General features: G+C 48.3%; 1 protein-coding gene across 9 annotated transcripts in view; it reads right to left on the bottom strand.

The window, feature by feature from the left end:
* LOC140396265 (pseudouridine-5'-phosphate glycosidase) overlaps positions 1-26,112 on the bottom strand; it is a 180,122-nt gene that overhangs the window by 6,398 nt on the left and 147,612 nt on the right. The window lies entirely within an intron of this gene.

The raw sequence follows: 26,112 nt of genomic DNA, 5'->3' as shown, positions 1-26,112 counted from the left end.
CCGAATGTAACATTGCCCGTGCAATTTTAAACTCGTCGCATGGGCAACACAGGCAGGGGGACCAACTGAAATTAATCCTTTTTGGCTGCAATCGCTGGCTGAGGAGTTTGGCGTTTGTAGGGGTGAGTTAAGTTGGTGTTCTGGAGTGTTGAAAGAGTGTTTTCTGTGCTGGGTACATCAGGCTGTGGGTCATAGTGACTTTGACAGTTACTCACAGGGCATGACAAGACGAACAGTCGGCTGCAAGATCTTTGACAATGAGGGCACAGAAGCCAATGACTACCTGCCTGGAGAGCCGCAGTTTCCTGTGGTTCTGGTTCTCTGCCAACTCCAGGTAGCTCCATTTTTGCTGGCAGATCCCAAGCTGAGGGGATAGGGGGATAGACTCTGTTTCCTTTCTGCCCCATGTCCCTCTCTGCCCCATGTCCCTCTTCCCTGCCCTCCTGATGCACCTTTCCTTCAGAGTGTTGCTTCTCATTGTCACAGGAGCTGAATTTTAAGAGTCATTGCCCACGTTGCCAGCTGCTGCCTTCCTGTCAAGGGGTTATCCAATTGTCCTTGGCAACCTTGCCCTTACTCTTATGTCTCTCAACACCACTGTGCGAACAGGACTTCCGCCTGGTATGTGAGTTTTTTGTGGGTTTTTTTCTTTTTTAAAATAAATTTAGAGTACCCAATTAATTTTGTCCCAATTATGAGACAATTTAGCAGCCAATCCACCTACCCTGCACATCTTTTGGGTTGTGGGGGCGAAACACACGCAAACACAGGGAGAATATGCAAACTCCACACGGACAGTGACCCAGAGCCGGGATTGAACCTGGGACCTCGGCGCCGTGAGGCAGCAGTGCTAACCACTGCTCCACTGTGCTGACCTTGCCTGGTACCTGAGTTAGCATTGTTTCTTCACCAGCAGCAGACTTCTTAAACACTGCAGAAATGGAGTAACCCTGACCTTTCTTCCAAACACAAGGTTAGTAATAACAGACTGAATCATTGTGATTATTTTCTGTGGCTTTCACATTGCTTTGGAATCTTTTCGGTTCCTAGATGATGCATACTATACACAATTTTTAACTTATAAATGAGTAAAAGAGGTTCTTTCATTGATTCAAGAACTCCTTTCTATATTATTTGTCTCAGTCTGAAACTATCCATTCTTCAAACAAAATAATACCTGCCTCTGAGTGTCACTGAAGCAGCAATTTCTACAATGTTTTCAAATTCTAATATGGAAATTGCTGAACCAAAGCCAGGAAATTTCTTTCCAATTTTTCTTCACAATTTTGTAATTTCTTATCCCTACATTTTGGGGCCCCTATGATCTTTGCAAGACTGCACACGGAGCACAGATAGAGCTGAAACGTAGGAAAATATGACATCAGTGTTTGTACAGTGATTATAATGACTATTACATGTAGTTAAGGACATTGTGATGGGATTTTTAATTTCATATTTTGTATCTAGGTGTTTACCAATACATCATTCATTGTGGCAATAATTAGATGATTTATGTTCCCCGAGGGCAGACAACATTTGCTCCACTTTAATTCTTTTTAATAATCTTTATTGTCACAAGTAGGCTTACATTAACACTGCAATGACGTTACTGTGAAAAGCCCCTAGTCGCCACATTCCGGCACCTGTTTGGATACACTGAGGGACAATTCAGAATGTCCAAATTACCTAACAGCACGTCTTTCGGGACTTGTGGGAGGAAACCGGAGCACCCGGAGGAAGCCCACACAGACACAGGGAGAACGTGCAGACTCAGCACAGACAGTGACCCGAGCGGGAATCGAACCTGGGACCCTGGCGCTGTGAAGCAACAGTGCTAACCCCTGTGCTACGGTGCTAAGCCCATCGCTGACGCAGAAGAAACTTTTACAGCAGTTTACATAAAAAACACATTCATTTCCTGTGAGAAGTAACAAAAGTGTATCCAATTTTATCAATATGCATTCCATCATTCTCCTGTCGTTGAGGTGGTAATTCCTGGAGGTACGGTCCACAGGTCCTTAACAGGCCTCCAATATCTCAATGAAGTAGCTATTCTTCATACATCCTGTTAGTTCGTGAGAACTGAAGGTCTATTTGAGGAGACAGGATGTGAGGACAACAACTTGTGTATATATAATATAAATATAGCACCTTTAACATAATAAAATAGCCCAAAGCACTGGGCACGAACTTCTGGCCACGCCGGGCCGGAAAAGCATCTCGGTGCGCCGCAAATTGGCCGGTGAAAGCCGGAAGTCACCGCTCCTGGGATCCACCTGGCTCGCAACACCTTGCGAGATTCAATGCAACCTCGGAGACATTGCAAGGAGAATCCCCACCCACAATAGGTGGGATCACCTTTTGGCAAATCTGTGTATTAGAGCGAGGCAGCTAATTCTAATGTGCCAATTTCCAGGGTACCTGAGGCTTTGGAATTTAATCCCTTTGCCTTGGGGATCTCAGGCGAGTGCCGATTGGTGCTGGTCTCCACAAACAGGAACCAGACGGAATGGCATTCATGGGGGTCCCCAAGGGAATTGGAAGCCTCCAGTTGCATGCTCTTTGGGCAGGGTGGTGCCCTGGCACTGCTGGTGCCACCTTGGTACCCTGGCAGTGCCACTGAGGTGCCAGCCTGGCACTGCCAGGTTACCCATATGGCACTTCCAGCTGGCAGAGGAACTACCATGGCACCAGGTTGGCACTGCTGAGGTGCCAAGCTGTCATTTTGGGTCCGAGCGATCGGGCTGGGGTTGCCCACCGTTGGTCTTTGGACTGTGGGAGGAAACCAAAGCACCCGGAGGAAACCCACGCAGACACGGGGAGAGCGTACAAGAGAGGGGCCGGGGGGACCATCCCATGTTACATTCGGGCTGGGGGGAGGTTGGGCTTTTTGTGGGCCTTGGAGATCATTTAAAAATGGCATCCCGATCCCTCATACAACGGGCAGTTCCGGCGAGCAGAGCTCCCCGATGTGCGGCCTTGGCCGCGTGCTCCCCATTCAGGCCCCTTATTCAACACGAGTAGCGTTGGCACTGCCAGGAAACACGCGGCTAAACACGCTCGCTATGGAACTTTCTTCCCTTTTGGGAAGATCGCATCCACACTCTGTGCAAGTCGGCACGCTCTCCCCGTGTGTGCGTGGGTTTCCTCGGGGTGCTTCGGTTTCCTCCCACAGTCCAAAGATGTGCAGGCTAGGTGGATTAGCCATGCTAAATTGAACTTTGTGTCCAAAAAGGTTAGGTGGGGTTACTGGGTTACAAGCACAGGGTGCAGGTATGGGCTGAGATCAAGTGCTCTTTCCAAGGGCTAGTGCAGACCCGGTGGGTCAAATGGCCTCCTTCTGCACTGTAAATTCTATGGTCTACGATAAAGGAGACGAGGTCGAGAGGAGATTACAGAGATAGGGAAGGAATTATAGAGCATCGGGCCCAGGTAGCTGAAGGCACGGCCATCAATGAAGGAACTAATAAAATCGGAGATGCCAAGAGGCCGCAATTAGAGGAGTACAGGTACAGGAACATAGGAATTAGGAGCAGAAGTAGCCAATTCAGCCATTGAGCCTGCTCCGACATTCAATCAGATCATGGCTGATCTCTTCCTGGTCTCAAATCCACCTCCCCTACCTGTTGCCCATATCCCTTTAACCTGTTTTTAAAAAATCAGAAATATATCCATATCATTCTTGAAATGCTTCTTGACTCAGACTACACCACACTATGGGTCAGCGAATTTCACTAATTCACCACCCTTTGCAAGAAGTAGTTCCTCCTTATCTCAATTTTAAATCTACCGCCTCACAACCTACATTTGTGACCTCTCGTTCTAGATTGCCCCACAGTGGGGAACATTTGGTCTACGTTTACTTTATCAATCCCATTTAGTCTTTTATACACCTCGATCAGATTGATTGATTGATTGATTTGATTTATTGTCACATGTACTGAAGTACAGTGAAAAGTACTTTTTTGCAGCCAAGAGAACACACAGTACGTACATAGTGGACAAAAAAAGAATAATCGGCAGAGTGCATTGACAAATGGTACATCGACAAACAGTGATTGGTTACAGTGCAGAACAAGGGGCCAAACAAAGCAAATACATGAGCAAGAGCAGCATAGGACATCATGAATTGTGTTCTTACAGGGAACAGATCAGTCCGAGGGAGAGTCGTTGAGGAGTCTCGTAGTTGTGGGGATGAAGCTGTTCCTATGTCTGGATGTGCGGGTCTTCAGACTTCTGTACCTTCTGTCTGATGGAAGGGTCTGGAAGAAGGCAATGCCTGGGTGTGAGGGGTCTCTGTCAATGCTGTCTGCCCTCCTGAGGCAGCGCGAGGTGTAGACAGAATCAATGTGAAGGTGGCAAGCTTTTGAGATGCGTTGGGCTGAGTTCACCACACTCTGCAGTTTCTTGCAATCTTGGGCCGAGCAGTTGCCAGACCAAGCTTTGATGCAGCTGGACAGGATGCTCTCTATGGCACATCTATAGCAGTTTGTGAGAGTCGATGCAGACATGCCAAATTTCTTTAGCTTCCGTATGAAGTAGAGACATTTTGGGCTTTCTTGACTGTTGCATCAACGTGAGTGGACCAGGACAGACTGTTGGTGATGATGACCCCCAGGAACTTAAAGCTATCGACCATCTCCACTTCGGAGCCATTGATGCAGACGGGAGTGTGTGTCTTGCTGCGCTTCCTGAAGTCGATAATCAGTTCCTTGGTCTTTCCGGCATTTAGAGAGAGGTTGTTTTCGGTACACCATGCAACCAAGTGATTTATCACCCTTCAGTAGTCTGATTCATCGTTGTTTGAGATACGGCCCACCACAGTTGTATCATCTGCAAACGTATAGATTGAGTTGCACTTAAATCTTGCCACACAGTCATGTGTGTATAGGGAGTACAGTAGAGGACTGAGCACACATCCTTGCGGGGCCCCGGTGCTGAGGACAATTGCGAAGGAAGTGCTGTTGCCTATCCTGACAGATTGCGATCTGTTGGTGAGGAAGTCAAGGATCCAGCTGCACAGAGAGGGGTCAAGTCCAAGATTGCAAAGTTTGAGATTGAGATCCCCTCTCATCCTTCTAAACTCCAGCGTGTATAAGCCCAAACTGTTTAATCTCTCCTCATACATCAAACCCTTCATCCCCGGAATCAATCTGGTGAACCTCCTCTGACCTGCCTCCAATTCCACTACATCCATAAGGGGCGCCCTTTTAAAATGGCGCCCCAATCTCTGAGTTCAGCTCCCGAGTGCTCAAACAAATTCTAAGTGTGGCCTAAGCCGGTGAGAAACTCCCCAGGGCCCAAAAGTGTGACTAAGTATCATTGAATAGCAGTGGGGAACTCGCCAAAAAAACGCCACAAATTAACATAGGAATGTTTGGGGAGAATCGCGCCCTAGGTATTCTATGATTCTATGAATTGATAATTGAGTTACTTGGGCGTTCGCTCCAGTTGCCTGCCTCACAGTGGCTATGTCCACCTGAGGGAGGGAATATGTGGTTTCCTCTGGTGTTTTTAAAACTATTTCAGGTGGCCAAAGCAACATAGTGCTTGAAATGCTTGAAGATTTATGGCCACAGATTCCGAGTACTTGATCATTTCTTGCTTCATAACCTTTGCCTTTCACCCTTGTAGGTTTATCTGCCAAAGTGCCAAGCTGGCATTTATTGCACAGTGGCAATCCGGCTGGAGGTGCCCCGCACGGTTTTGTGGGGGAGGGGGGTGCGGGGGGGGGGGGACTTGCTGGCAGAGCCGGAGGAGAACGCCCAGCAAAACTCACCACAAATGACACTTAGAAACTTCTTTGTTAGATCGCGCTTTCTGTTAGATTGAGCCCATTGTCTTTTTTTACAGTATAACTCTTAAAATGTGAAATATTGGGTGTGATTCAGCGAGCCCGTTGCGTCCGGCGTGGATCTGGGCAAAACGGGTGAATTGCGCTCGAGCCCCAAATTGAGCTTCGCTGCGGATACGAAACCTCGCCTGTCATCAGACTCACTCCGCCCGGCGAGACCCCAGATCTGAATATTTAAATCAACCTTACGGCCTATTTAAATACTCGGACGCCGAATTCACCTGGCACCCAGGACTAACTGGCCACGCCTGGGTAAACTTGCCAGGGCCCGTTTAGTATTGGTCCACGCAAATGTGGATGAGTCGTAATGGCACTCGGGAGGGTCCTGACGACTACTGGAGATCCCCGGGTGGTTGGGGGCAGGGCAGAGTGGCACCCTGACTTGCCCCTTGGCACTGCCAAGGTGCTAGGTTGGCACTGCCAGAGGTCGGGCCCGGCATTGGGGGCTTTGCCAGGTAGAGGGGGTGTTCCCGGGACCTCCCCAAGATTGGTCGGGGGGTGAGGGGGTCAGACTAGGATGGGGGTTTGAAGGGAGGCAGTGGGGAGGGGGAATGATCGGGGCAGGTTTCCTGCAGAGAGAAACTCCCTGAGGCCAAGAAAAACAGCAGGGTGCCATTGGTAGCGGGTAATTATAGGCCAGTGAGCTTAACTTCGGAAGTAGGGAAGATGTTGGAATCTATCATCAAGGAAGAAATAGCGAGGCATCTGGATGGAAATTGTCCCATTGGGCAGACGCAGCATGGGTTCATAAAGGGCAGGTCGTGCCTAACTAATTTAGTGGAATTTTTTGAGGACATTAACAGTGCAGTAGATCACGGGGAGCCAATGGATGTGGTATATCTGGATTTCCAGGAAGCCTTTGACAAGGTGCCACACAAAAGGTTGCTGCATAAGATAAAGATGCATGGCATTAAGGGGAAAGTAGTAGCATGGATAGAGGATTGGTTAATTAATAGAAAGCAAAGAGTGGGGATTAATGGGTGTTTCTCTGGTTGGCAATCAGTAGTTAGTGGTGTCCCTCGGGGATCAGTGTTGGGCCCACAACTGTTCACAATTTACATAGATGATTTGGAGTTGGGGACCAAGGGCAATGTGTCCAAGTTTGCAGATGACACTAAGATAAGTGGTGAAGCAAAAAGTGCAGAGGATATTGGAAGTCTGCAGAGGGATTTGGATAGGCTAGGTGAATGGGCTAGGGTCTGGCAGATGGAATACAATGTTGACAAATGTGAGATTATCCATTTTGGTAGGAATAACAGCAAAAGGGATTATTATTTAAATGATAAAATATTAAAACATGCTGCTGTGCAGAGAGACCTGGGTGTGCTAGTGCATGAGTCGCAAAAAGTTAGTTTACAGGTGCAAAAGGTGATTAAGAAGGCAAATGGAATTTTGTCCTTCATTGCGAGAGGGATGGAGTTTAAGACTCAGGAGGTTCTGCTGCAATTGTATAAGGTGTTAGTGAGGCCACACCTGGAGTATTGTGTTCAGTTTTGGTCTCCTTACTTGAGAAAGGACGTACTGGCACTGGAGGGTGTGCAGAGGAGGTTCACTAGGTTAATCCCAGAGCTGAAGGGGTTGGATTACGAGGAGAGGTTGAGTAGACTGGGACTGTACTCGTTGGAATTTAGAAGGATGAGGGGGGATCTTATAGAAACATATAAGATTATGAAGGGAATAGATAGGATAGATGCGGGCAGGTAGTTTCCACTGGCGGGTGAAAGCAGAACTAGGGGGCATAGCCTCAAAATAAGGGGAAGTAGATTTAGGAATGAGTTTAGGAGGAACTTCTTCACCCAAAGGGTTGTGAATCTATGGAATTCCTTGCCCAGTGAAGCAGTAGAGGCTCCTTCATTAAATGTTTTTAAGATAAAGATAGATAGTTTTTTGAAGAATAAAGGGATTAAGGGTTATGGTGTTCGGGCCGGAAAGTGGAGCTGAGTCCACAAAAGATCAGCCATGATCTCATTGAATGGTGGAGCAGGCTCGAGGGGCCAGATGGCCTACTCCTGCTCCTAGTTCTTATGTTCTTATGGATAGCAGGATGTTTCTCGGCACTGCAGTCGCTGCTAAAACCCTGCTAAACGCGCCATTCAGATGACCTCCACTGAATCTCACTCTTTGTCACGTCATTTTTTTAGCTATTAACTGGAAGACTGAATTAAAATTATATAATTATCAGTCTACAGGGATCCTAATATTCATTAAGTGCTTCTTCAGAGATATTTGCCATACATCTACCTAATACAGTTTAACCTCATATTTTAGGGAGTATTGTACACACACCAAATTTTGCTTTATTAAGTTGATGTCTTCTAATAACCTGTAAAAATATTATATTTTCCATCCAATTTAGTACCCTTGATTGCACACAATTCAATTTATGGTCCTGTACAAATGGAAAACCACACAACCCTAGTATGAAGCTATATGAATTATCAGCATTAAACAGTACTATAAAACTCTGCTTTGTTGCTCAACTCAACTAGTTTCAGTGTGTTCTGTATGATAAAACGACATGCCAATAACCTTGCCCACAGTCCAGACAATGTAGCAGACTCTTCGCCAGTTCTCTTAGTCAAAATAATGTTCTTTTGTTGGGTCAGTTGTTTTATTTAATTTTTTGGCTGTAAATATATTTCTCTCTAATTTTTTTCCTTTCCTTCTATTTCTCCTTTTTCAAAGCTTTTTCTTTTCCTACCACCTTGCAGCTCTCTTCTGTAACTGTGAATAATTTCTTGATTGAACAGTTACTTGATCTCCCTGTTGAGATCTCAACACCCGTTTCCCCAGAGGATTCGATCAGAAACAATTCTAGTCTCATTTCCATGGCAGACAAGATCAGGAAATTTATCAGGTTACAAGTTGACCAGGGTAAATCTCAAGTCTGAAATGTGTCCAATATTACTTCCCTTATTATGCTTGTCCCAACTGTAACTTTTGTGCAAAAAAGGACTTTAACTTGAGTCCTTTAACTTGAGTGCTGGGAGTAGGAGCAATCTGCTTTTCAGAGGTTGATATTCAAGTTGAATATCAGTCACCTTGGCAAATGTACTCTGTTGACGTTATACTTATTACATTAAGTCAAAATCCAGAAACTCAGGGTGGTAATTAAAAGAGCAGTTTGCCCTCCCAGTTATTTAACAGAGATATTGGTAAGGTGCAGGATGATAGGCTGGCCAGGAGAGCATTGGAAAGGCTGTGCCTGGAACTAACAGCGCACAGATGAGGGTTTCAGTGGCATAGAGAGAAAGGTCAGAGGAAATAAAGGGAATGTTAAGGTGAAAAGTAGGCAGCCTTTGTGGTAAGCTTGAAGGAGACATGGAAGGAGATGGGAGAGAAACTAGAGAGACATTTAGCGTTATGGCGAGTGGGAACCTAGCTGGAAGTTTGACCTCATGGGTAAGGAGAAGCAATAGAGGATGCTGAACAGATGGTTTCAAAGAACAAAGAGGTCAAGAGCTCTATGCACTTGTAGGAGGTGAGAGGACTTTAGAGAGGACACGGTCTACATAGGCTACCCCCCCACCACCACCACATTGAACAGGACGCCCATTTAATCCATTTCCTTCAAACAGGAAAATTTGTTCCAGGTAATAGAAGCCATTGCCTCAGGGCTGGATTCTCCTGCCCGCCCGCCGCTAGAACGCCACGGGCGAGCCACGTACTATGGAGAACTCCATTGACCTCGGGCGGGATTCTCCGGTCGCCAGGCGAATGCATCCGGAGAATCCCGTCCTCTGTTCATTCTTACCCAATCACTGGTTGGAGTTTGCAAGGTCGGAGAAGAAAAATGCCACAACTGTTCTTTACCTTATTTTGCAAAAATAATTTACTGATGATCACAAGTCAATTTTAAAGCTTAAAAATGTGACAAACGCAGCTGATCACCAATGCAAAGGTCTGTTAAAAATATAGATCACTGATCTGAGATTACTGCCTAAAGATTTAACAAATGCATGTGTAAATTGCCCAGTTTCACATTTTTGAAACCGCAGATATATTAATATCCAATGAATGTACTCCGGTGATGAGAGGGATTACCAAAAAGTGCAGGCTTAAACACAGCAAGATCTGTTGCTATTACCATGATGACAAACAGTAATAAAACATTGACTGCGGTGAGTAAGGAGGAACCAAAAATGGTGAGATGGAATTGAGGGAGAACAATGTAGGGTAGAGAGTAAGGGAAGGCATAGGATTCATCGGAAAGAAGAACTGAATTCTTACAGGAAATACTAACAGGTTACATTGTAACACTGCTGATAAGGCTTACAGCTAAATAATGGGTAACTCCAATTCATTTTCAAATACTTAATTCCATTTAATAGGAATTAAATGCAAAACTTTTCATTTATCAAGAACTCAGTTACCAATGAAAATAAATTCAATGCATAAATTCATAATGCTTCTTTACTTAAAACATGGAACACCTTCTGGCACAATGTGTTTTAATGTGGCCGCTGCGGTTTGGTCAGCTGTACATAACCAGGGGCTGTATATTCATGTGGAAATTCTGCTGGACTGGCTAACTCATTTTCCAGAATGTTTGTCTTATTTTACACAATCACCTCCAATTCAACAGTTTAGATAGGTCGTAGGTTGACACTATTTTTGTGAATTAGCTTAACTGTACAGCTTCCATTAATCCAGCGTAAATTTGCTCTGGACTGCTGCCAGGTTTTGAGTCTGTGGAGCTAGAAATTCTGCAGGGAATAAAGGAACACCATCTCCTTCAGCAAGCAGCTGAATGTGTGCCCACCCCACACACACTCACAATGAGGTCTGGTGCTTTTTAATCAAGTTACACTGAGGGAAACCAGGGGCTCACACAAACTCCATTCAGAGATCCCTGAGGTTTAGTGGCAAGAGGAGGATTGCTGCTCAATGCTCTGAATAGCTGTCACCGATTTATAGCAATGGAAACGTTACTCCCTCAAGTTCTAATCAAATTATGAATTATAAGGAAATGAGGGTGTTTATGAATAGAACACTGTTCCTTTTCCTTTACCCAGTTGCACCAGTAAATACTTCATCTAAAGTTTGAGTTTGATGAAGCAAAATTAATATTGTCCCATCAAGCACTCCCTGATTAAGCATCAGATGTGCTAGGTACACAGTGATTTTCAAATCCATTTTGCCCTGTTTCTAATTCAAAATAACATGATCAGTTAAATGCAAATTTGCTGCTTTTTGTATGGCGTTCTCTCTGATCTTTGAGTAGACTTTTGCCTAGGAGGCCTGAGCTCACACGTGGATGTGGTGATATGCATCACCGCATATACACAAGGGGTTAATGTAAATACACTACAACTAAGTAAACACTAGAGGGAGTACCGGAGATGTCATGATATGCAAACATGCAGCTAACGAACATCTAGAATAGGACACAACCAATGAGCAGTCAAGACACCCAGAGGTGGCATTACCACAAGGGGGCATTACACAACCCATATAAAAGGACAGAGCACACATGCTTTGCCTCTTTCCACAGACAGACATTTAGAGAGTATATCAGGATTGATCATAATCATCACACCCAGCACGTGGCTTAGAGCAGACTGGTTTAGTTAGATTGAGTTACTACAGTTAGATTAGCAGGAGAGTCGAACACAAGCAGGAGAATTGTTAACTGTTCAATAAATGTGTTAAACCTATCTCCGAGTCTGGACCTTCCTTTGTCAAAGCATACATCAAGGAAGCAGCTTATGCTACACAAAGAAGCATAACACATGGTCCCAGGAGTGCCTGTTCAATCTATTTAGTTCAACTCAGCAAGATCCGTGACAACCAGCAACAGCACCCAGGCAAGATGATCGAGATTCCGGTTCCTCAACAACTCGGGTACCACAGCAATCTTAGTGCCAACTGGCGTGCATTCAAGCAAAGATTTCAGCTTTACCTGGAAGCAGCCGACCTAAATGGCTTGGCCGATGCTAAAAAGACAGCTCTTCTACTCACCATTGCGGGTGAGCATACAACAGAGATCTGCAACTCCTTCAAATACTCCAAAGGGCAGGACAAAAAAGACTTCCAGACAGTCCTGGACAAGTTTGAAAACTACTGCGAGGTAAACACAAAAGAAATCGGTAAAACTGGCGGCAATACTCACCATGAGGCAGAGGTAGGGATGCAACAGAAGCAAACGTCATTTTTGATTGGCAGCCATAACTCGCGTATCCAGCCGGCCCAGTCCGCACATGCGCAGTTCCCCAGAAGACACAAACCGGCAAAACATGCGCAGTTCCGAAAAGAACGCACTGTAAAGGAAAAGCAATTTGCGCATGCGCAATCCATTCCTACGCTTTACGTCACGAGCGCCATGACGTCAGAGGCCCTGGACCACCCCCACTTAAAGGGGAAATGTCCGAAAATAGTGAAGAAGAGTTTTAAAGCCACAAAACACAATTCTTTCACCTAGAAAGACAGCACAATGCCTGAACTTCAACCAGTAGATGAAAATAACCTCCGCAGAACCCTGCAACAAGCAGTTAGCACCACCCAAAGAGATGATGTGGTCCTTGAAGACTACGACTCAGAAGATGATTTCATCATTTGACGTAGCGAGCACTGTAACAAATCCAAACCGCAACGAGATAATTTGTCCATTGAAGCATCCTACACAAACATGGATGAGTTCTTTGGATTTGAGGATTCTCAGCCCAGCAGAGACGACATCCCGACCCATGAGTACAGGATTCTGCTGCGGCCTGACGCCAAGAGACAGAGAGCGGTACAAGCCCACAGAGAGCGGCCTGACGCCACACCAGTGGTCCACGCACCACGAAGAGTGGTCCACGCACCACAAAGAGTCCCCGACTCCACACAGAGGGTGGTCCACGCACCACAAAGAGTCCCCGACTCCACACAGAGAGTGGTCCACGCATCATGAAGGGTTCACGACTCCGCACAGAGAGCGATGAAAGACTCCACAGCGAGACCACTGCACGACTCCACACAGAAAGCGATGAAAGACTCCACACCGAGGCAACTACACGACTCCGTTGAGAGCGCACAGATCGACTCCACAGCAAAACCACTGCACGACGCCACACAAGGAAAGATGCCAGACTCCACAGAGAGAGCGATACAAGCCTCCACAGCGAGCTTGTTGACAGACTCCACAATGGGAGCAACTCAAGACTCCAAAGCGCAGTCCATGCTGAACAAGACCATGAAGGTCTATCCACCTTATCTGAGCAACCAGCAGCAGACGATGCAAGTCTGCCACGCTCACGTGAACAACAGAAAGACTATGACAGTCTACCCAGATTACTTGAGCCACCAGAAGAAGACTCTGACAGTCTACCCAGCTCACCTAACCTACAAGAAGACACTGCAGGTCTACCCACTGTATGTGAGACAAGTGACTAAGACATCACAATTCCCATCCAAGATGTGCAACATCACAGCGAGACTGACAGATCTCAGCTCATATGCACAGAGGCACTCAACAATCCAAGTGAAACTACTCGTGAGTCCAGTGCGACCACGTCAATTGAGACCTCATCCACTCGAGCCTCTCCACAAGAAAATGAAATCTTGAACATTTTGACTCCAGACGAGGAGCATCAAGAAACCAAAGATGATTCAAGTGAACCTGAAATGACTCCGACAGAGGGCCATCAAGAAACCAAAGATGATTCCGGTGAACCAGAATGGGATCCAGACGGGGAGCATCAACAAGCCAAAGATGATTTAAGTGAACTGGACATGACTCCAGACGGGGAGCACCGAGGAATCAAAGACAAAACGCTCAATGAAACAGCAGATGCCACAAAGGACACTGACACAAGTAACTTTGTGAAGGACTCGAATTCTCCACTTGGCATGGTCATTGAGCACACAAACTCAACAAAAACAACACACAGACAACACCAAGAAGCGTACCAAAGGCACCAACATCAACAACAAGCACGACAAAACCAACAACAATGGAACAACGACTGGTACGACATGGTACAACTCTGCCAATGCAGGACACTGTGACAGCACAGCTCAAGACCATGGCAAGTGTGCAGACATACCATGGCATGATAACGCATCTTACAAATTTGCTACACTACAAACAAGCAGACCAGCTTTCAAGGCAGCTGACTTACGGCATCAAGACCGCAAACACAGACACCAGTCCAGATCAGACAGGAAAGGTGACATCAAGAATCACTACCACAATCATCGAAAAAAAAAAAGAGTCCAAATCAGACAATGAAGTGATTTGACCATTTGTACACCTCCTGATGACTTCTTGGTTCCTTAAGCACAGGGACACTGACGGCGTTCACAAGGAAATGACAACATCAACATTGACACTTCAATAACAAAACAAGAAAGCCACTAGATCGTATAAATTCATGAACTTTGGACTCATAAATATTATTTGGTATTGTATAATCATCACTGTCATCATGACTTGTACATGTCATCACTTATCTATCTATTTTGTTTAATTTTCTTTAACCAAGTACAGAAAATATGTAACACGAAAAAAGAGGGGATGCGGTGATATGCATCACCGTATATACACAAGGGGTTAATGTAAATACACTACAACTAAGTAAACACTAGAGGGAGCACCGGAGATGTCATGATATGCAAACATGCAGCTAATGAACACTTAGAATAGGACACAACCAATGAGCAGTCAAGACACCCAGAGGTGGCATTACCACAAGGGGGCATTACACAACCCATATAAAAGGACAGGGTACACATGCTCTGCCTCTTTCCACAGACAGACATCTAGAGAGCACATCAGGGTTGATCAGAAGCATCACACCCAGCATGTGGCTTAGAGCAGACTGGTTTAGTTAGACTGAGTTACTACAGTTAGATTAGCAGGAGAGTCGAACTCAAGCAGGAGAATTGCTAACTGTTCAATAAATGTGTGAAACCTATCTCCGAGTCTGGACCTTCCTTTGTCAAAGCATACATCAAGGAAGCATGCTACACGAAGAAGCATAACACAACAGTGGAAATGGCAGGAACCTGATCAATATTAATCAGGATCAGGTGAAACTACGCCTAATTTATTTTGACCGGCTGGATTATCACCCATTCCAGTTCTGATCCACTGAACATTGGCGATCGAAGTTAGGATGTAGCCATTTTGAACATATATTCAAGGGATGACAACTCCCAATCAGGAAAGCTGGATGGAGATAGAACATACAGTTTTTTGTTAGCTGCTGCGTGTCTAGAAGCAAAAAATTATCCCCATTAAGTGCCTCTGCTGTGGCAGGTTTTGCACAAATTGTGTTGCTTCTTTAAACTGGGGCTTCCTTTCCTCTGTATTTTTAACAGGGTGTGAAAGTCAGCCAAGAGAGCACGGAGATGGTTAAGTCAGGAAGTGACAAATCTAAGACTGGATGTTACAGCAGCAGTCTGACAACTCAAAGGCAGTCGAAGGATTGAGTGGAGAAGCAGAGCTGGGCGTTGTCAGACCTTGACAGACGATGTTGCTGAGGGGAGGAGGAAGAAGAGTGAACCAAAAGGTGGATCGTTGAGGTCTTTGATTTAAATGTGTGGAGGTGGAAGGAGGATTTATTGTGGGAGTATGATTGTATGAATGAGAGTCCCAGGGTCTCAGGTTCGATTCCCGGCTTGGGTCACTGTCTGTGCAGAGTCTGCACGTTTTCCCCGTGTCTGTGTGGGTTTTCTCTGGGTGCTCCGGTTTCCTCCCACGGTCCAAAGATGTGCAGGTTATTGGTGGATTGGCTATGCTAAATTGCCCTTAGTATCCCAAAAAGTTTAGGTGGGGTTACTGGGATATGGTGAAGGTGTGGGGATTGGGTGGAGGTGTGGGCTTGGGAGGGTTACTCTTTCCAAGGGCTGGTGCAGACTCGATGACCGAATGACCTCCTTCTGCACTGTAAATTCTATGATTTTGGACAGAGAAGCTTTCAAAATTAAGGAAGGTCTGCAGAATGTTAGCGGAGAGCTTCCCTCTGCACAAAACTGAATACCATGTCAACACTGTGACCGTAATCTCCAGAATAAACAAGAACCTGGTCATAGAGGCAGCAAAAGTGCAGAGAATAGTTTTTAAACATGACAATGGATTTATTGGGGTGGGAATTGGGGAGGAGGGGTGGGGGGGTAGATGGGGATATACTGTAATGAGAAGGTTTTGTGTTAAAGATGTCCCCAAGCAGATGGACAGGCACTCCCCAATAAATTGAGTAGGAGGAAGATTCCTTTCAAGGGTGGGTTAGCGGTCTACGATCAAAGTGGGTAGGAAGAACGCGACAAACGTGAAAGAACAGGTTTGCAGTATATAGTCACCATTTCACGCACGCGAGGTTGGCTCGCTGGAGTTATTCTCCTATCATATATATGACTGCCGTTTTCAAATTTTCTGCTTTCGTTGTAAAAAATGGAAAAAAAAACTTCTGGGATTGAATTGTTTTTAAAAATATTTGATTGTTGAGATAAATAACTCGTTCAATGTCTCTAAGTTAATTTATTTCTGTTCAACATTAACCTGCACGTTTTCTTCCTTCGCATGTTCTATGCTAATCTGTATAATCCAAGGAAATCCCTTGTTTCTCTGAACTAATCCTTTCCAAATTGTTACTGTAGTTTGGTTAGGGTGGGAAGATGAGAAGTAACTACCGCAGAATCAAGAGAGATTAGAGGGCTGGTTGAAGGATTTGTCACCGCCTTTGAGATGCATTTATTTCCAATATTTCTGTGCATGCTTCTACAAATGGCGAAACCTAGAAACTCTACTTAAGACTCTGGTTACAACCAGGCTTCCTTCACAATGCTCACGGAGAATCCCACATGACTTGATAATGCAGTTTTAAGTCAGTTACCTTAGTGACTACTCCAGTCAAAATATTTTGACTGAAATATGATAAATGAAGGATATGCCACAGCCTGCAGTATGATGATACATAACTCGATTAGTGGCATAAACTGTAAGCCAATCATTTCTAGTGACCCAATGCAACTAACTATTTCTGAAGTTTCACAGTAACACAGTGTTAGCACTGTTGCTTCACAGCTCCAGGGTCGCAGGTTCGATTCCTGGCTTGGGTCACTGTGTGTGCGGAGTCTGCACGTTCTCCCCGTGTCTGCGTGGGTTCCTCCTGGTGCTCCGGTTTCCTCCCACAAGTCCCGAATTTGTGCCGTTCGGTAATTTGGACATTCTGAATTCTCTCTCTGTGTACCCGAACAGGCACCGGAATGTGGCAACTAGGGGCTTTTCACAGTAACTTCATTGTAGTGTAAGCCTATTTAGAACATGTAGAACATAGAACAGTACAGCACACTACAGGCCCTTCGGCCCACGATGTTGTATCGACCATTTATCCTAATCTAAGATCGCCCTAACCTACACCCCTTTTCAATTTACTGCTGTACATGTGCCTTCCAAGGCAGCTGCAGCAAAACCTCGCAGCTCTTAAACTCAATCCCCCTGTTAATGAAAGCCAACACACCATATGCTTTCTTAACAACCCTATCAACCTGGGTGGCAACTTTGAGGGATCTATGTATATGGACCCCAAGATCCCTCTGTTCCTCTACATTTCCTGCCTTTAACCCTGTATTCAGCATTCAAATTCGACCTTCCAAAATGAATCACTTCACATTTATCTAGGTTGAACTCCATCTGCTACTTCTCAGCCCAGCTCTGCAGCCTGTCAATTTTGTGACAATAATAACGATTATTATTACCTGCACTCCCCCCCTGCTCCCCCAGTCACCCATATATGTCCGCAATCCTACCCTCCCCTTCCACATCTGGGAGCAGCAACCGCTCCAATAAAGGACACTCCAGCAGCTTGGGAAACCGTCTCCATTCCTTCCGCTCAAAGTCCCTCACTTGCATATACCTGAATTTGCTTCCCTTCGGCAGCTCTACCCTCTCCCGCAGCTCTTCTAGACTTACAAGCCTCTCCTCCAGGTATAGAACCCTCACCAGCCCCACCTATCTCCACCTCCTATACATGCCATCCGTCTCCCGCAGCTTAAACCCATTGTTCTCACACAGCAGTGTTAGCACCGATATCCCTTCCGTACTGAAGTGCCTCCTCAACTGGTTCCACAACCTAATTGTGGACTGTACCACCAGGCTCGTCGTATACCTCCATGGTAGGCCACCGTCACCATGGCCCTCAGGCTGGACCCCTCCAGGACTCCTCCTCCATCCTGACCATTCTGACCCCTCTCCTTCTCCGCATTCACCGCCCAGTAATAGTGCAACAAATTTGTAGCGTCAGCCTCCCTTTCTGCCTCTGTCTCCATAGCAGGGCCCTCTTCACCCTAGGTGCCTTACCCGCTCATATTAACTCCAAAATCGCTGCATCCAATTTCCAAAAAATGCCCTTCGGAATGAAGGCTGCAAGGAATACAAACAGGTACCTTTGCAGGACATTCATTTTTACCACATGGACCCTCAAGGCCTTGTCAGGTGTAATGTATCCCATCTCCTAAAATCCTCCCTAACCTCCCCCACCAACTTTGTTAGGTTTAATTTGTGCATTGTCGCCCACTCCCCTGTCACCTGAACCACCAAATACCTAAACCTGTCCCTGGCAACCCTAAAGGGCAGCACCCCCAAATTGGCTCCCCGGCCCGCCTCATTCACTGAAACATCTGACTCTTTCCGACATTCAGCTTATAGCCCGAGAAGGCGCCAAACCCCTTTAATAAGCCTATAATTCTCCCCAAACTCTTCAGTGACTGATATGAAAAGCAGCAGGTCGTCTGCATACAGCAACACCAGGTGTTCCCTACTCCCGCTCGTAAACCCCACTCTGCTGGCCCCCTAAGGTCAATCGCCAAGGGCTCTATTACCAGCGCGAACAACAGCGGCACCCCTGCCTCGCTCCCCTATGCAACTCGAAAGCTCTGTCAACTCACCTCATTTGTCGGTACACTCGCTACCGGAGCAACGTACAGCAGACGCATCGGTGCCTCAAACTTCAGCCCAAACCCAAACCTTCCCAGAATCTTGAACAGGTACCGTCACTCTACCCGGTCGCAAGCCTTCTCCCCGTCCATGGAGACCACTACCTCCGGTACCCGCCCCCTCAACAGGGTCACGATCACATTCAATAACTGCCTTATGTTAGTGGCAAGTTGACTGCCCTTCACGAAGCCCGTTTGATCCTCCAACCAAACCCGGAATGCATCCTTCCATCCTCCCCACCACTAACTTAGCCAACACTTTCACATCCGTGTTCAACAGTGATATGGGCCTGTATGACCCACACTCTAGCGGGTCCTTCCCCTTCTTTGGGATTAACTTGATCGATGCCTGGGTCAGTGTGGTAATACCAGGTATTTCAGTACCTGAGAGGTGGATGACGATTGGCTAGACCTAGGAGTCTACCATTGGCTAACGTACATAGCTCCGCCCTGAGAGGCGGGGTATAAGAACCAATGCTGTCCCAGCAGCCTTCACTTTCTGTATCGAAGCTGCTGGGTACAGTTCTAGCTGATTAAAGCCGATTAGTTATGACTCACCTTGTCTCGAGAGTAATTGATTGTGCATCAATTTAATCAGCTATTACTTCTGAAAGGATGGACCTCCGCATCAAGCTGGAGTGCCTTCAGCTCAGCCCCCACGCAGACAACTCCGCTGCTATTTTCAAGCACTGGCTGGCGTGTTTTAAGGGCTACCTCGACACGGCCGCCGACATCCCCACGGAAAGGCAGAAAATGCACCTTCTACGCTCGCGGGTCAGCCCTGCAATCTACCCTCTGATCGAAGAGGCGGCGAACTATGCTGCAGCTATGGAGCTGCTAGAAGGACATTACATCCGTCCTCTGAACCAGGTCTACGCCCATCACCTGCTGGCAACTAGAAGGCAGAGCCCAGAAGAAACACTGGAAGACTTCTATCGGGCACTACTAGTGCTGGGCCGAAACTGTGGCTGCCCAGCAGTTACGGCGAACGAGCACACGGAACCTTTAATTTGGGATGCTTTCGTGGCAGGTATGACTTCCCCCGACATCTGCAGAAGGCTCCTTGAAATGGACACACTGGGCCTCACTGAGGCACAGGCCCTGGCAGGGTCCATGGACGTTGCGTACAAAAACACACAGGCTCTTGCTCCCGGACGCACGGCGCCCCCCTGGGTTGCGTGGCACCCCGTCACGGCAGCCCCCCAGACTTTCCCGCTAACTCCGCAGGCCTGCGCGGCAAGACGGCCCGTTTTCACCGCCGGCCAACGCTGCTTCTTCTGCGGCCAGGCGAATCATCCCCGCGCGCGCTGCCCGGCCCGCACCGCCACCTGCAGAGGGTGCGGCAAGAAAGGCCACTATGCCGCGGTCTGCCAGGCCCGTGCCGTGGCCGCGGTCTCCAGCAACTATTGGCTGCCTTTTTTTCAGGTCCCGGCCGTCCAAGGCCCACCGCCGCCCTTCTATCCCCAGGCAACATGCGACCCACTGCTGCAGTCATTTTGCCCCCAGGCCACCACGCTGGATGGGTGGGCGCCGCCATTTTGTCCCTCGCCGCCGCCATCTTCGGCATCCCCGGACTCCATGTGCGACCCGTGGCTGATGCCATCTTGGATGGGGCCTCAAGCCCCCAGCACAGCCGACTCCACGCTGCCCGACCAGAACTCCCCCTTGCTGCAGCTGGCCTCCATTACCCTGGACCAGAGTCGGCCCCGGACACTAGCGAAAGCCACCACAACGATCGCCATCACGGCCACGTGACGTCGTGCCTGATCGACTCCGGGAGCACGGAAAGCTTTGTCCACCCCGACACGGTAAGGCGCTGTTCTCTTGTTACCCATCCCGTAAACCAATGGATGTCCCTGGCCTCTGGGTCACACGCACTGAAGATAAAGGGGTTCTGCCTAGCGAACCTCATTGTCCAAGGCAGGGAATTCCGCAATTTCCGCCTGTACGTTCTGCCGCACCTCTGCGCAGCCACCCTTCTTGGGCTGGATTTCCAATGCCACCTACAAAGCCTGACCTTTAAATTTGGTGGCCCTATATCCCCCCTTACTGTCTGCGGCCTCGCGACCTTTAAGGTCGACCCGCCTTCCCTGTTTGCGAACCTCACCCCGGATTGCAAACCCGTCGCCACCAGGAGCAGACGGTACAGTGCCCAGGACCGGACCTTCATCAGGTCCGAGGTCCAAAGGCTGCTGAAGGAAGGGGTCATCGAAGCAAGCAACAGCCTCTGGAGGGCTCAAGTAGTGGTGGTAAAGACCGGGGAGCAACATCGGATGGTCATCGACGAAAGCCAGACCATCAACAGGTTTACGCAACTGGACGCGTACCTTCTCCCCCGTATAGCCGACCTGGTAAACAGGATTGCGCAGTACAAGGTTTTCTCCACGGTGGATCTCAAGTCTGCCTACCACCAGCTGCCCCTCCGTCATGGTGACCGCCAGTACACTGCCTTTGAAGCAGATGGGCGGCTCTATCACTTTTTAAGGGTTCCCTTCGGTGTCACAAATGGGTCCCTAATTACGCAGACAAGGCTTGACCCCTGATCCAGTCCACAACCTTCCCCCTGTCGACAGAGGCCCGCCAGGCCTTCTGCCGCATCAAAGCGGACATCGCAAAAGCCACGATGCCCGCCATCGACGAGTCCCTCCCCTTCCAGGTCGAGAGTGACACGTCCGACGTAGCTCTGGCGGCCACCCTCAACCAAGCGCGCAAACCCGTGGTTTTCTTCTCCCACACTCTCCATGCTTCCGAAATCCGCCACTCCTCAGTCGAAAAGGAGGCCCAGGCCATAGTAGAAGCTGTGTGACACTGGAGGCATTTCTTGGCCGGCAGGAGATTCACTCTCCTCACGGACCAATGGTCGGTGGCCTTCATGTTCGATAATGCGCAGCGGGGCAAGATTAAGAACGACAAGATCTTGTGGTGGAGGATAGAACTCTCCACCTACAATTATGAGATCTTGTACCGTCCCGGGAAGCTGAACGAGCCTCCTGATGCCCTGTCCCGCGGCACTTGTGCCACAGCGCAAGTGGACCGCCTCCGAGCCCTCCACGAGGACCTCTGCCACCCGGGGGGTCACTCGTTTCTTTCATTTCATTAAGACCCGCAACCTGCCCTACTTCATCGAGGAGGTCAGGACAGTCACCAGGGACGGTCAAATCTCCGCCGAGTGCAAACCGCACTTCTACCGGCCAGCGAGAGCGCACCTGATAAAGGCTTCCCGTCCCTTTGAACGCCTCAGCATGGATTTCAAGGGCCCCCTCCCCTCCACCGACCGCAACACGTACTTCCTGAACGTGATTGACGAATACTCCCAGTTCCCATTCACCATCCCCGGCCCAGACATGACCACGACCACGACCACCGTCATCAAGTCCTCCAGGGTATTTTTACACTGTTTGGTTTCCCCGCATACATTCACAGTGATAGGGGGTCCTCCTTTATGAGCAATGAACTGCATCAATTCCTGCTCAGCAAAGGCAGCGCCACCAGCAGGATGTCCAGTTACAACCCCCGGGGAAACGGGCAGGTCGAGAGGGAGAACGGAACGGACTGGAAGACCGTCCTGCTGGCCCTTCGGTCCAGGAATCTCCCAGTCTCCCGATGGCAAGAAGTCCTCCCAGTGGCCCTTCACTCCACCCGGTCGCTGCTCTGTACTACCACAAACCAGACACCTCACGAACGTCTCCGTGTTTTCCCCAGGAAGTCCTCCTCCGGGACCTCGCTCCCAACCTGGCTAGCGACACCCGGACCCGTCTTGCTGCGGAAACATGTGAGGGCGCACAAGTCGGACCCGTTGGTCGAGAGGGTCCATCTGCTGCATGCCAACCCCCAGTACGCCTACATAGCGTTCCCCGACGGCCGCCAAGACACGGTCTCCCTTCGGGACCTGGCGCCCGCCGGAGCCCCACGCGCACCCGCACCATTGCCCCTACCCCCGCCCTCCCCGCAGCACCTGACCGGAGGGTCAGTACTGCCGCCGCCCCTACCCAGCATCGAACAGGCACCGACGCCCCCTACAGGCGCCCCTCCATCCTGCCCACTTTTCACCCCAACAGCGCCGCCTCGGGGTGACGAAGCTGCCAGGGAGGAAGACACCACGTTCCCGGAGCCACAACCGCCGGGGCCCCCACCAGGATCATCGCCGAAGCCTAGACGCTCCAGAAGGACGACCAGGCCACCCGATCGTCTGATTGCTGCACCATAAACACTTCTTCTGTTACCCTCGACATCACGGTACCTCCATACCTGGTCCTACCATGCAAAAGGCGACAGTAACACTGGCCATCACCCCGCTGGGTTCTTTTTAACAGGGGTTGAATGTGGTAATACCAGGTATTGCAGTACCTGAGAGGTGGATGACCATTGGCTAGATCTAGGAGTCTACCATTGGCTTAAGCACATATACCCCGCCTCTCAGGGCGGAGCTAAGAACCTATGCCGTCCCAGCAGCCTTCACTTTCTGTATCGAGGCTGCTGGGTACAGTTCTAGCTGATTAAAGCCTATTAGTTATGACTCACCTTGTCTCGAGAGTAATTGATTGTGCATCAGTCAGTGTCTCCGGCAGCTCCCCTTCTCCAGCACCTCGCTAAACATCCCCAATAGATGTGGTGCCACCTCCGTCGCAAACTCTATATCGAACACCACCGGGTAACCGTCCGGCCCCGGGGCCTTCCCCGACTTCATCCCTCTTATGCTTTCCATCACCTCTGACAACCCTAGCGGCTCCTCCAGTGCCTGCCTCATCTCCTCATCCAGCTGCGGGAATTCTAACCCATCCAAAAACTGTCCCATATCCCCAGATCGGCCCTATGCAATGTCTCATAATATTCCCTCATTTATCCTCCCGACATTCTCCCGCTTTTGGGTAAAAAGAGCTCAAATCAACGCCTTCGAGCCAGAGTGTCCTGTGTGCAACAACTCACTCCAAGGCCGTCACCGGAAGTCCTGCATCTTTTATGCTACTGGCCAAGTCTCCACTATGAAAGGAACAATGAAGCTACTGAGGAGCATTGGCTCCTTTTCAGGGTATAAACTGAACCTGGAGAAGATTGAATACTTTCCAGTTAATCCCCCGGGGAAGGGAGCCAATTATCTTCCGTTATCTGGGTATCCAAGTAGCCCATGTTTGGTCTACGATTCATTGGTTAACAAGTCTGATGTGCAGAGTGAAGTCAGACCTACAACGGTGGGATTACCTTCTGCTATCCCTGGCAGGCAGAGTCCAGACCATTAGGATGAACATTCTTCCACGGTTTTTGTTTCAATGCCTCCCTGTTTCCCTCCAAGTCTCTCTCTGCCAGGATTTCAACTGTCAGGGGCGCACTCATTCCGCTAATTCCAGCTGTGCAAACTTTATCCCGAAGGCCTGTCTTACGTTTCCTTTAGCCCCTCAACCCAGCCTGCTTAAGCGAATCCTATTGCTGGCGGGGTCTGAGAGGAACATTTCAAATATTTATGGGCAGATCATGCTAATGGAAGGAACTTCGCGCAACCTGGTGAATGCAAAGTGGATGAGGGAGCGAGGTCCTATTCTGGATGGAGAGTAGTGGTGTGAAGCCCTTCACAGGGTTAAGCCCTTCAGCAAAGCGTTTGATAAGGTTCCCCACGGTAGGCTATTGCAGAAAATACAGAGGTTGGGGATTGAGGGTGATTTAGAGATGTGGATCAGAAATTGGCTAGCTGAAAGAAGACAGAGGGTGGTGGTTGATGGGAAATGTTCAGAATGGAGTTCAGTTACAAGTGGAGTACCACAAGGATCTGTTCTGGGGCCGTTGCTGTTTGTAATTTTTATCAATGACCTAGAGGAAGGCGCAGAAGGGTGGGTGAGTAAATTTGCAGACGATACTAAAGTCGGTGGTGTTGTCGATAGTGTGGAAGGATGTAGCAGGTTACAGAGGGATATAGATAAGCTGCAGAGCTGGGCTGAGAGGTGGCAAATGGAGTTTAATGTAGAGAAGTGTGAGGTGATTCACTTTGGAAGGAATAACAGGAATGTGGAATATTTGGCTAATGGAAAAGTTCTTGAAAGTGTGGATGAGCAGAGGGATCTAGGTGTCCATGTACATAGATCCCTGAAAGTTGCCACCCAGGTTGATAGGGTGGTGAAGAAGGCCTATGGAGTGTTGGCCTTTATTGGTAGAGGGATTGAGTTCTGGAGTCAGGAGGTCATGTTGCAGCTGTACAGAACTCTGGTACGGCCGCATTTGGAGTATTGCGTACAGTTCTGGTCACTGCATTATAGGAAGGACGTGGAGGTTTGGAGCGGGTGCAGAGGAGATTTACCAGGATGTTGCCTGGTATGGAGGGAAAATCTTATGAGGAAAGGCTGATGGACTTGAGGTTGTTTTCGTTGGAGAGAAGAAGGTTAAGAGGAGACTTAATAGAGGCATACAAAATGATCAGGGGGTTAGATAGGGTGGACAGTGAGAGCCTTCTCCCGCGGATGGAAATGACTGGCACGAGGGGACATAGCTTTAAACTGAGGGGTAACAGATATAGGACAGAGGTCAGAGGTAGGTTCTTTACGCAAAGAGTAGTGAGGCCGTGGAATGCCCTACCTGCTACAGTAGTGAACTCGCCAACATTGAGGGCATTTAAAAGTTTATTGGATAAACATATGGATGATAATGGCATAGTGTAGGTTAGATGGCTTTTGTTTCGGTGCAACATCATGGGCCGAAGGGCCTGTACTGCGCTGTATCGTTCTATGTTCTATTTCTTCTTGCGTGCGGCTTAACCTGATTCAACTCAAGGTGGTGCACAAAGATCACCTAACCAAGGCAAGGATGAGTGGGTTCTTCATGGGAGTGGAGGATAGGTGTGAGCGATGCTCTCGGGGCCCCGCCTACCACACCCACATGTTCTGATTGTGCGCTAGGATGGTAAGCTTTTGGGTCTCCTTCTTTAACACCAAGTCAGCAATTCTCAATATGAGTCCTTGTCCGTAGGTGGCCATTGTTTGGACTATCGGACTCGCCAGGCTGCAGACCAGGGTGAAGGCAGACGTTCTGGCCTTTGCCTTGCTGCTAGCCCGGAGGCGAGCTCTGCTGGGATGGAGATCCTCAACTCTGCCCACTTCCTCGGCCTGGTTGGATGACCTTATGGAGTTTCTATATCTGGAAAAGGTCAAGTACATCATTAGAGGGTCGGTGGAGGGATTCTACCGGAGGTGGCAGTTACTAATTTCCTACTTTAAAGAATTAGTCATCACCAGCTGTTTGTGGAAGGTATTTGGGTAGTTAGTATTGTTGTGAAAAGATTATATGATAGGTTGTGTTAGTCTTGTTTTTTTCCTGTGTGCTTTTATCATTACATTATACTGTGTAACATCGGCTAT

This window comes from Scyliorhinus torazame, chromosome 19 (assembly GCF_047496885.1).
Source record: "Scyliorhinus torazame isolate Kashiwa2021f chromosome 19, sScyTor2.1, whole genome shotgun sequence".
Classification (NCBI taxonomy): Eukaryota; Metazoa; Chordata; class Chondrichthyes; order Carcharhiniformes; family Scyliorhinidae; genus Scyliorhinus; species Scyliorhinus torazame.
This window is presented reverse-complemented; position numbering and strand designations above follow the sequence as displayed.